The following is an 11077-nucleotide window of genomic DNA, read 5'->3' on the forward strand; positions in this document are numbered from 1 at the left end:
CACAAACTCAGGTGACAGCAGATGCTGACAAGGAAGTGGAGAAAGAGGAACACTCCTCCATTGTTGGTGGGATTGCAAACTGGTACAACCACTATGGAAATCAGTTTGGTGGTTCCTCAGAAAATTGGACATAGTACTACCTGAGGATCCAGCTATACCTCTCTTAGGCATATACCCAAAAGATGATCCAACATATAACTAGGACACGTGCTCCACTATGTCCATAGCAACCTTAATTATAATATCCAGAAGCTGGAAAGAACTCAGATGTCCTTCAACAGAGGAATAGATTCAGAAAATGTGGTACATTTACACAATGGAATATTACTCAGCTATCAAAAACAATGACTTTATGAAATTCGTAGGCAAATGGATGGACCTAGAAAATATCATCCTGAGTGAAATAACCCAATCACAAAGAACACATATGGCATGCACTCACTGATAAGCAGATATTTGCCCAAAAGCTGGGAATACTTAAGATAAAATTCACAAACCATATGAAGCTCATGAAGAAGAAAGACCAAAGTGTGGATGCTTCAGACCTTCTTAAAAGGGGAACAAAAACAGTCATAGGAGGAAATATGGAGACAAAGTATGGAGCAGAGACAGAAGGAAAGGCCATCCAGAGACTGCCTCACCCGGGGATCCATCCCATATATAAATACCAAACCCAGACAACATTTTGGATTCCAAAAAGTGCATGCTAACAAGAGCCTGATATAGCTGTCTCCTGAGAGGCTCTGCCAGAGCCTGACAAATGCAGAGGCAGATGCTCATAGCCAACCATTGAACTGAGAATGGTCCCCAGTTGCGGAGTGAGAGAAAGGACTGAAGGAGCCAAAGAGGTTTGCAACCCCATAAGAAAAACAATATCAACCAACCAGACCCCCTCCCCTAGAATTCCCATGGACTATGCCACAATCCCAAGAGCACACAGGGAGGGATATATGTCTCCATCCGCATATGTAGCAAAGCATGGACTCGTCGGGCATCAGTGGGAGGAGAGGCTGTTGATGCTGTCAAGGCTTAATGCCCCAGTGTAGGGGAATGTCAGGGCAAGGAGGTGGGAGGAAGTATGTGGATGGGCGAGGGAGAACCCTCATAGAAGCAGGGGGAGAGGGGATGGGATAGCAGGTTTCTTGAGGGAAAATTTGGAAAGAGGATAACATTTAAAATGTAAATAAAAATACTCTATAAAAGAAAAAATGTAAAAGAAAAAGAAACAGGAATATTGCTGAATTGCTTTGACAAACCGGGGGCAGAGGGGAGGGTACGGCTCCCTAGGCCCCTCTTGTTATTATAGGGGTTTGGGTTGGAAATTGTGAGGGAAATGCTCAGTGTTGGAGGCCGAGTTGGGACAGGGACTCCTCAGCAACTGAGGGCCTCTATCTTGCTCAGTGTCTTTGTTGGGGTGGGTGGTCCAGAGTTTCTTACTCCTTGGAGACCATGTAGGCCATAAGGTCCACCACCCTGTTACTATAGCCATACTCATTGTCATACCAGGAAATGAACTTTACAAAGTTGTCATTGAGAGCAATGCCAGCCCCAGCATCAAAGGTGGAAGAGTTGGAGTTGCTGTTGAAGTCACAGGAGACAACCTGGTCCTCAGTGTAGCCCAGGATGCCCTTTAGTGGACCCTCGAATGTCTGCTTCACCATCTTCTTGACATCATTATACTTGGCATGTTTTTCCAGGTGGCATGTCAGATACACGACAGACACATTGGGAGTAGGACCATGGAAGGTCATGCCAGTGAGCTTCCTATTCAGCTCTGGGATGACCTTGCCCACAGCCTTGGCAGCACCAGTGGATGCAGCAGTGATGTTCTGGGCATCCCCACGGCCATCACCCCACAACTTTCCAGAGGGGTCATCCACAGTCATGAGCCCTTCCACAATGACAAAGTTGTTATGGATGACCTTGCCAGGGGACCTAGGCAGTTGGTAGCGCAGAATGCATTGCTGACAATCTTATGTTGTTGTATTTTTCATGGTTCACACCTGTGATGGTTTATATATGCTGGGCCTATGGAGTGGCTCTATTAAGAGGTGTGGCCCTGTTGGAGTAGGTGGACTGTGGGCGTGGACTTTGAGAGCCTTATTCTAGTTGCCTGGAAGTCAGTCTTCCACTTGCAGCCTTCAGATGAAGATGTAGAACTCTCACCTCTGCCTGCACCATACCTGCCTGGATGCTGTCATTTTCTTGCCTTGATGATACTGGACTGAACGTTTGAACCTGTAAGCCAGCCCCAATTAAATGTTGCCTTTATAAGACTTGCATTGGTCATGGTGTCTGTTCACAGCAGTAAAACCCTAACTAAGACAATACCCATCACCAACATGGGGGCATTATCAGAAGGGGTAGAGATGATGATCCTTTTGGCCCCACCTTTCAAGTGTGACCTGGCCTTCTCCATGGTGGTGCAGACGCCAGTAGACTCCACGACATACTCAGCACCAGCGTCACCCCATTGGATGTTAGCGGGATCTCGCTCCTGGAAGATAGTGATGGGCTTCCCGTTGATGACAAGCTTCTCATTCTCAGTCATGACTGTGCTGTTGAGTTTGCCATGAGTAGAGACATACTGGAACATACAGACCATGTAGTTTAGGTCAATGAAGGGTTGTTGATGGCAACAATCTCCACTTTGCCAAATGCAGAGCAGAAGGCAGCCCTGGTAGCCAGGCACCAGTACAGCCAAATCCATTCACACTAACCCTCACCATCTCATCTACGGAACAAGGCTGATGCCGCACACGAAGACGCAGCTGTCTGTGGAACAGAGAGGAGCAGAGCACGATCATCCTCATTTTCAAATGAGAAAACTGAGGCTCTCCCCAAGGCCGACAGCCGAAGGAACTGGAACGCAACCACAGATTTCATGGGATCACAAACACCCAGCCATCTGAGCTGCAGTCAAAGGCTGGTGGCAGAGATGATGACAATCTAGAAGGGAGGACTTGAAAGTTAAGAAAGAAAAGTGGCTCAAAGTTGGCCCAGATAACAATCCAGCAAGGCGGGGAACGCATACAAGTGAAAACCAGCCTCAGGTCAAAAGTCCCACCTGAGCTATGAGAGACCAGACAATGCTGGGGATGCAAAAAAATGCCTGCCCAGTGCAAGGGCAAACGATTTGGGCTCATCGCTGACACAAATTTTCAAGTAAAATGCCAGTCATCGGTACGACTCAGCTCTTGATTTTTGAGACATGAAGGACTAGAGGGACAAAGGGTTCAGCAGCTCCAAGCAACGAACAGAGGAGAGCCACTTGGATGGGTTCCCCACATGGCGATCTCCCTCTCAGTCTATGCCACATCTGTCCGCTTTGATGTCTGTTTGCTTGTTGAGGCAGGGCCTCTTGTAAGCCAGGCTGGCCTTGAGTTTACTTAAAGCAAAGATGACTTTGGACTCCTGATCTTCTTACCTCTGCCTCCCAGGTGCTGAAATTACAGGCATTGCCACACCTAGTTTTATGTCCGTTGGGCATCCAACCTACTTTGGGCATGCTGGGCAAGCATGCTACCCGTTAAGTCTCATTCCTGACTCCCAACTTGCTTGTTCAGAACCCTCTAAATTGCTCTCTGATCAACTGCTTTGATGGGACCATGACTAAGAAGCCGAAAGGACAGATACTGGGGTCCACAAAAAGCTTGGGAAATACAATCCTGAGAGGAAGAAGTGGGGTAAGACTGTGACTAAGTAACTACTTAGGAGGCTGAGATAGGAGGATTGCAAGTTCAAGGCTTTCCTAGGCTCTATACCTAGTGAGTCTATCTATGATAAAAAAATACGTGTGTTAAAAGCTGCAGATATAGCTCGGTAAAATCCTGACCTAACATCCACCAGTAAAAAGACAGAGGTTTTGTGGGTACTCAGGGCATGGTTCAGTGGTAAAGCGGTTGCTAGCATGTCCAAAGCCATAGGTTTGAGTTGCAATCATTTATTTGGAAACACTCTTTTAGTAGTAACACAGGTGGACTAGCAGATTGAGGGTAGGCAAAGCAAGCGCTTTCTATCACACTGGCCTGCACATGTCTTCGCTAGCCTCACTTGCACGGTGTGACTTGCGATTTTGTCAGGCTGACACAGAGCAAGGTTCTCAGAGTCATCCTGAAAAAAAATCAGTGAGTCCTATGTCCATAACAGCATAGCTCCAGAACTGGGTGAAGTGCATTTGCTCAGATCTAGTGTAGTGAGTCCTAGGGAACTCTTGTGGAACCTACTGTAAGAGGTGAGCCTGGGGTCCTTACAAAAGAAACCTTACCCTAGAGAATGGCTTTCTGTCCCTAAGGAGCAAGCCAATGACAGGCTGGGGAAGGTACCTTGGAGGGAAAAGTCAGCATGGGGCACACAGCAGCTAGCTAATTCAAAAACTCACACCAAGGTCAGTCACCAAGGCGCTCTGTCTGTGGCTTAAAAAAGAATGTCTGCAAAGGTGTTAGGTAGGAAGCCCAACTTACAGACAAGCCTGTTAAGTAAGCCCAGTCCTGGGCCCGGTTCTTTCCAGTTCCAGTGGATTTAGGAGTTGACACGTGGGGGAGCCCAGTGGGAACCATGTGGCTCTCACCACAGAAGGATGAGCTGAACTGAAAGCCGATGTTTAAAACGCAGTCGATTATCCCATCTCTGTATTGGTTGGAGATTTAAAAGCTACTCTGTCATAATAACAATGGGAATAAGCTAGTAAGATAACATCAGTAACTTCTATCCCTGTCTGAGGTGTCTGCTCAAACCGTCACCATCTCCTTGTGGTGGAAAAGGAGGGGGGAAAGTTGTCATCTTAGAGATAGGACCTAGAAGTCTGAAGTATCCCGCTGGCCAACCTAGTTGCAAGGGAGCTATAGAAAAGGTTGTCCCGCCCCAGAAGCCACCCTTACAGAAAAGAGGAAAGAACAGGTAGAGAGACAGGGTTCTACACGAACTGTGACTATGGCTGCCAACTACATGAATCTCTGTGTAACGTCAACAATCTCTCTTGATGCCTGTATAAGGTAGGAATCTTGCCCTGGTTCACCTACCTTCTGGTCTAGGTCTCTTTCTAGAACCTTCCATAGAAGAGAGGGAAGGATTGAGGATGCACGTGGAAATTAGTCCTCTAAGGTCTGTAACTCCACATCAGCTTCCCCCAGGTGGAGCCTCCTGGCCTCCTCCCTGCCCTGGTTGAAGTGGCAGCTTTGCTTCTCGTAGTATTCCGCTCAGCTGGGATAATGAGGGACAGCATCTACCTCAGCCACAGAGTCTCCACATCCCTCTGTGTGGCTCCATGTGTCCAGACAGGCAAGGAGTTAAGCCTGCACTGCCTGGCAAACGACCAGTTGTGAACTCCTATAGTGGCCCACCTGTTTCTTGTCTGTTCAGTCTTGGAAAAGTCACTATAGTCCGTGCATCGTGCAGGCTACCTGAGTGGCCCAGACCTCATCTGCAGATAAGCAACTGAAACCTTACCCAAAATGCCGCTCTACCTAACTTGATGACTACACCCCAAGGCCAGTGCCCTGGTTTTGAAGAGGCTGGCGGAATACCTTACTGACGCTTCACGTATTAGCATTCTATGATGGGTGGAGTTTCCTAAACACTGAAAACAGCTGACATGTTTGGGCCTTTAAAGCACCTTGCAGCTGTGAAGAGGTACCAGCTACCTAGAGACAGACAGCTTTGGGTTCTCATGCTGTCCCAAGCACCTCTTAGCTATGTGGCCTAAAGCAAGATACTAAATTGCTCTGAATCTGCACCTTCTCAGCTATAAAACGTGGAGAATTATAGTAGTATAATATGTCTTATAAGGCTTTGTGGGATTGAATACATATGTCTAATACTGTGGAGTGAGGTTTTGCATGGTCCCCTATGAGATGTGTCTTCTTCCATTGAGTACCAATGGGCTGGGAACTACTTTGACCTAACAGTTGTATGATCAAGAGACCAGGTCAGAAAAGCCACTCATGTCTGCCAGTCCTCTTAGGAAGCTTTCCCCCAGGAGTCAGCTTCCATATGACAGGCTGGCCACCGAAATGGCATTCAGTAGCAAACCAGGCAGGGTCCCAGCAGCAGGCTGACCACCGAAATGGCACTCAGTAGCAAACCAGGCAGGGTCCCAGCAACAGGTAGGTCAACAGCCTGTCTCATCAAAGCCTGGAAGCGCCCTCAGGTGGTGACAAGTCTACCCAGCTCTTTCCAGATTCATAAGGACCCTGAGCACCAGAGTGTCGGGACCTGGCAGTGCCATGGCAGCTTACCATAAAGCCACAGGACCCAGCAAGCACTCCTGATATGACAACCCATCAGGAACATCCTAAGTCAAACAGAGGCCCCTAGTCTCCCTGTTGTGACTCCTAGGGAGTGCCATAACTCAGATCTAACCTGGCCAAGTGGGTCTCTAAGCCTTCCTCCCCTGGGAGCCCGGCTCATTTCTGCTTTCAGCTGGGCTTCCTGTCTGGATAAACTTCAGATAAACACTTTAAAATTCTGTCCAGGAAGCTCACCAGCCCGAACATGTGAATCCTCCACCGTCTGCACAATTGAAAACAAGTTATATAATCCCCACTTTCTTGGGGTGGGGGCCGTGCAAGCTGGGGAGGCTGGGCTGCTTGGCGTCTGGAGTCCCATTTTAAGTAAATAGACGAGGTGAGCTGCGAAGACGGCCACTAATGAAAAGGGAGAGGCAGAAAGCCCTGAGGAGCGGAGAAGCTATTTCTGTCTCTCACCAAGCACTGCTGTCGGCTTGGGGTTGGTGTTCAGTTCTAAGGAAGTGGATTATTTTTAATGTTTCTTAACAGAGCGTCTCCATGGCACCCATTATGTCCACATGCCTTCAACTTGGGTCTCGAGTCTTGAGTTCTCCAAAGCACGGGGACCAGCCCGCGCCGAGCCTGAATTTGTGTTTTTCTTGCGATCATTTGTTCTTCGGCTAACTGAAGTTATTTCTGGAACTCAGTCTCCAGTGAGAATGTTATTTTTTTATGGTCGGCTTCCCTCCCCCTTTCTGCTTCGTTCCAAGTCAACATGCTGGTCCATCCTTCTGCGGTAATGTCTTGGGTGGCATTTGCATCTTCCAGAAAACAAAATCGGCACAGATCAGAGATAACCCCCTCAGACATCATGACTGTGGCTGTTTCTTATTCCCTGTTCCATACTCTCAGGATATACTCCGGCACAGGTCATACTGTGCCTATGGCATAAGGTATTTCAAAGACATTTAGGATTTCTTACATAGCTGCAGCAACTGGCGTGCATGCTAAAAGCTGGGTGTGGCAGCATACTCGGAAGATCCCAGCACTGTAGAACTCAAGGCAGGAGTACTGACAGTTTTAGGTCTCTAAAGAACCTCCCTCATGGCCAACCAATGACGGTCCAGCTTGAGACCCATGTCATGAGAGGGAGCCTAGCCCAGATACTGTCTGGAGGGTCAGGACCCAGAGGCTGGATCGCCCAGAGACTTAGGAAAGGAAATGATTTCTAATGATATTCTGCTATACCCATAGAGTGGTGGCTGACCCATCAGAGAGGCTTCATCCAGCAATGGGTGGAAACAGATACAGAGACCCACAACCAGACCCACAACCAATCATTAGGTGGATCTTGGGTAATCCTGCCGAAGTGTTGGAGGAAGGATTAGAGGAACCAGAGGGGTCAAGGACACCCCAAAGGAAACCCACAGAATCAACCACCCTAGGCACATAGGGGTTCACAGAAACTGAACAACTGACAACAAAGAAGCCTGCGTGGGACTGACCCAGGCCCTCTGTAGATGCGCTACAGCTGGGTAGCTTGGTCTTGTGGGACTCCTAACAGTGGGAACGGGGCTCTCTCTGAATCCTTTGCTTGTTTTAGGGGCCCTTTCCTTCTACTGGGTTGCCTCATCTGGCCTCAATTTGAGAGGAGGACCTTAGTCTGACTGCGACTTGATATGCCATGGCTGGTTGATATCAACGGGAGATCTGCCCTTTTCTGAAGAGAAACAGAGGAGGAGTGGATGAGTGGGGCAGAGAGGAGCTATGAAGAGACTGAGGGGAGGAAGGGGAAACTGCAGTCTGGGGAAGCTTGTTCTGATAGGAGTGTGTTTTTTCTTGCCGCTTTGAGTGAAGCAACTTAAAGGGTCAAGGATTTTCGTAGGCTCACAGTTTGAAGTCCCGTTTAGCCCTCGTGGTGGGAAGGACAGAGAGACCAGTCCACCCTGAGTAGTGAAAGCTCAAGGCAAGGCTTGTTACATCTCTGAGGACCAAAACTCAGAGCACTCAAGCTGAAGCCAGAGGAAGATATGACCTTCGAAGCCCACTCCCAGAGATAGGTTTCTGCTATATGGGTACCACATCCCCCAAGTTCTGCAAATTCCCAGAACAGTGCCATCAACCAGGAATCAAATGTGCAAATGTGTGAACCTATGGATAGTCTATAGCTTGTTTTGATAGAGCGCTCGCCTATTGTACCAGCTGATTTTGTGTATCAACTTGACACAAGCTAGAGCCATCAGAGAGGAAGAAGCCTCAGTTGAGGAAATGCCTCCATGAGATTCAGCTGTAAGACATTTTATCAATTAGTGATCAATAGGGGATGGCCTAGCCCATGGAGGGTGGTGCCACCCCTGGGTTGGTGGTTCTGGTCTTTACAAGAAAGCAGGCTGAGCAGACTCTGAAGACCAAACCAATAAGAACTCCCATGGCCTCTGCATCAGCTCCTGCCTCCAAGATCCTGCCCATGCTATTGTTTACTTTTCCTTGTGCCTCTGTCGCTCTAGTGTGGGGCTGAGGGCTGCTCGTGCGGTCTGCAACCTCCCCATTCTCCTTCACTCTGCAGGGCTGCGCTGTGCTTTCTGCTCATTCTTCTACAGTTTTCTTTCTTTCCTTTCCCCCCAGAGAGGATTCGTGTTTGTTTCTGTCATGTGTCTTGGCATATTGATAACCTACAGGTAACTTAAATTCTCTATTTGATAAAAATATCCTAGCAAAGCCCACTGTGGCATACAATTAACATATGGTAATAAATAAATAAATAAATTCTACACGTGAGGAATGCATGTTTACCACATAGTGTCAAGAATTTAGGCTACATGTTTCTGTGAGATCTGGTCTGTAGCAGTATTGAATGAAAACTCCTAACTACTTCCTTTAGTAACCAAGGATGTGACCAGCAAGCTGAGACCGTCATTTCCTTGTACGAGGAAGAATGTAACTGGACTTCCCAATGTGGCATTCTGAGTTTTTCCCCCTCACTTCCCTGTCTTGGCGTATAACTAAATCAAAAGCCCGTGCCCATAGCCCCCACCTTCATCAGAGAAGCCCTCTGTACAAGAGACAGGGACGAACGCAGAGGCACAAAACTAAGTGACAGCTATGGAGTCAGCCCTAGACAAGTCACTTGTACCACCCCCTCTAAGGGTGCTTGTGGAAGAAGAGAGGGACTGTGTAAGACATGAGGAACAGAGACATGGCTTCAAAACACTATCGATCTAGCTACTGTGATCATTAATTCACGGCACCTGCCCTGAGCCCACCTACCCACAACTGACCAGATCAACAACCTGTTATGGAAGGAGAAGGAGCTCCTAGAGCCTCCCCGACACCCCTGAACTATGGCCACCGAAGGTTCTGGAAGACGATTCACTGGCTTTAATTGTGGCTTCAACTGACAGCAGCAAACGCTTGGTCACAATGGTGGCCTAGGTTAATCTTGCTGGGCCGCAAAGTTAATGAATTAAAGTTAAAAAGGAGTTCAAAAACAGATGTGAATTCACTAGAGAGATCTGTGTGACGGTAGGAGTGTGAAGCAAGGGTGATGATGTCCAGGAGGTGAGAAATGGGGTCATCGGCAGACAAAGTACGACAGGCCACTTAAAATAGTGCAAACATTTAAATCCTCACAAAACACGGTTAAAAGTGTATCAAAGAGACGCCTGCCCTTCGTGTTAATGTGTCACTATGCATAATAGCCAAGACATCGATTCAACTGGTAACCAGTGACTTCGGAGTCGATAAAGAAAGATAACTTTATATACAATGGGATGCTATTCTTCAGTAAAATAATAGAGACCTATCACTCGTTCAGTGCTAGGACAGAGCTAGATGGTGCTATGGTAAGTAAGTACTATGTCAGCATAGAAGCCAAACCCTGAATATTCTCACATGTGGACACTTTGACAGTTTAGCCCATGAAAATAGGAAATAGAATAAATATTAGCAGAGCCTGGTAAAGGTAAGTGATGGTGGAGAAAGAGTGCCATAGGGTCCTGGGTGCACTGGGTAAGCATGCCTAGTGATCTATATAGGACGGGGTCTGCTAAGTGCTTCCCCACAAGTGACTCTGTGGGTTTAAATAGCCTACAAAGGGTTCTGAATGTTCCTCAAATAAAGAAATGAGGAGATCTGCGGTAAGGATCTCAGATCTGATCATGACACACAGCACACCTGTGTGGAAATACGGCATCACGTCACATAAGCAGGTGGAATTATCATGTGTCCGTCTTTTTAAAATCAGTAGTAAAGACTTCGTCCATGGTTGATATCTGATTAGGGAAACAGAACTATTTCAATCTTGGCCTTTGCTATGCCTCATAATTTTCTAAAAAGAAATATAGAACATTTAAACAAAACAATTAACAAATGTAATCTCCTGGGCATATAAAAAAAAATAAAATATGGTGTTCCTGAAAGACCTGATCTTTTCTGAGAGGAGGTAAATTGGGGAGGAAGAGTGGGAGTGGGGGGAAGAGGAGGGGAGAGAGAGGGACTCGGGGAGACGAGGGAGGGGAAACTACAGTGGGAATGTAATATATGAGAGGAAAAGAAATAAAGAGAAAAAATCAAGCCCAATGAATAGAAACATGAATTCTTACTGGTTGTGATGGTGTGCATCCATACTCCCAGCCTGAGGGAGCTGAGGCACGGGAATCACCAGCTCTAAGCCATCCTCTGTCTCACACTAAATGTTAAAAGAGCAACTGTAAAAAAAAAAAAAAAAAAAAAAAAAAAGGAACTAGGGTGTGGCTCAGTGGTTAGAGCACTTGCCCAGCGTGTGCAGCACCTGCATCCATTAGAGAAGGAAGGAGCTGGGTGGTGCTGCACTCCTTTAGCTACAGCAGGCA

The 11077-nt window shown here is 47.3% G+C and overlaps 1 pseudogene; it reads right to left on the minus strand.

Moving 5' to 3' along the window:
- Positions 1-1433: 1433 nt before the first annotated feature.
- LOC116913280 lies at positions 1434-10419 on the minus strand (annotated as a pseudogene).
- Positions 10420-11077: the final 658 nt, after the last annotated feature.

This window comes from Rattus rattus, chromosome 12 (assembly GCF_011064425.1).
Source record: "Rattus rattus isolate New Zealand chromosome 12, Rrattus_CSIRO_v1, whole genome shotgun sequence".
NCBI lineage: Eukaryota > Metazoa > Chordata > Mammalia > Rodentia > Muridae > Rattus > Rattus rattus.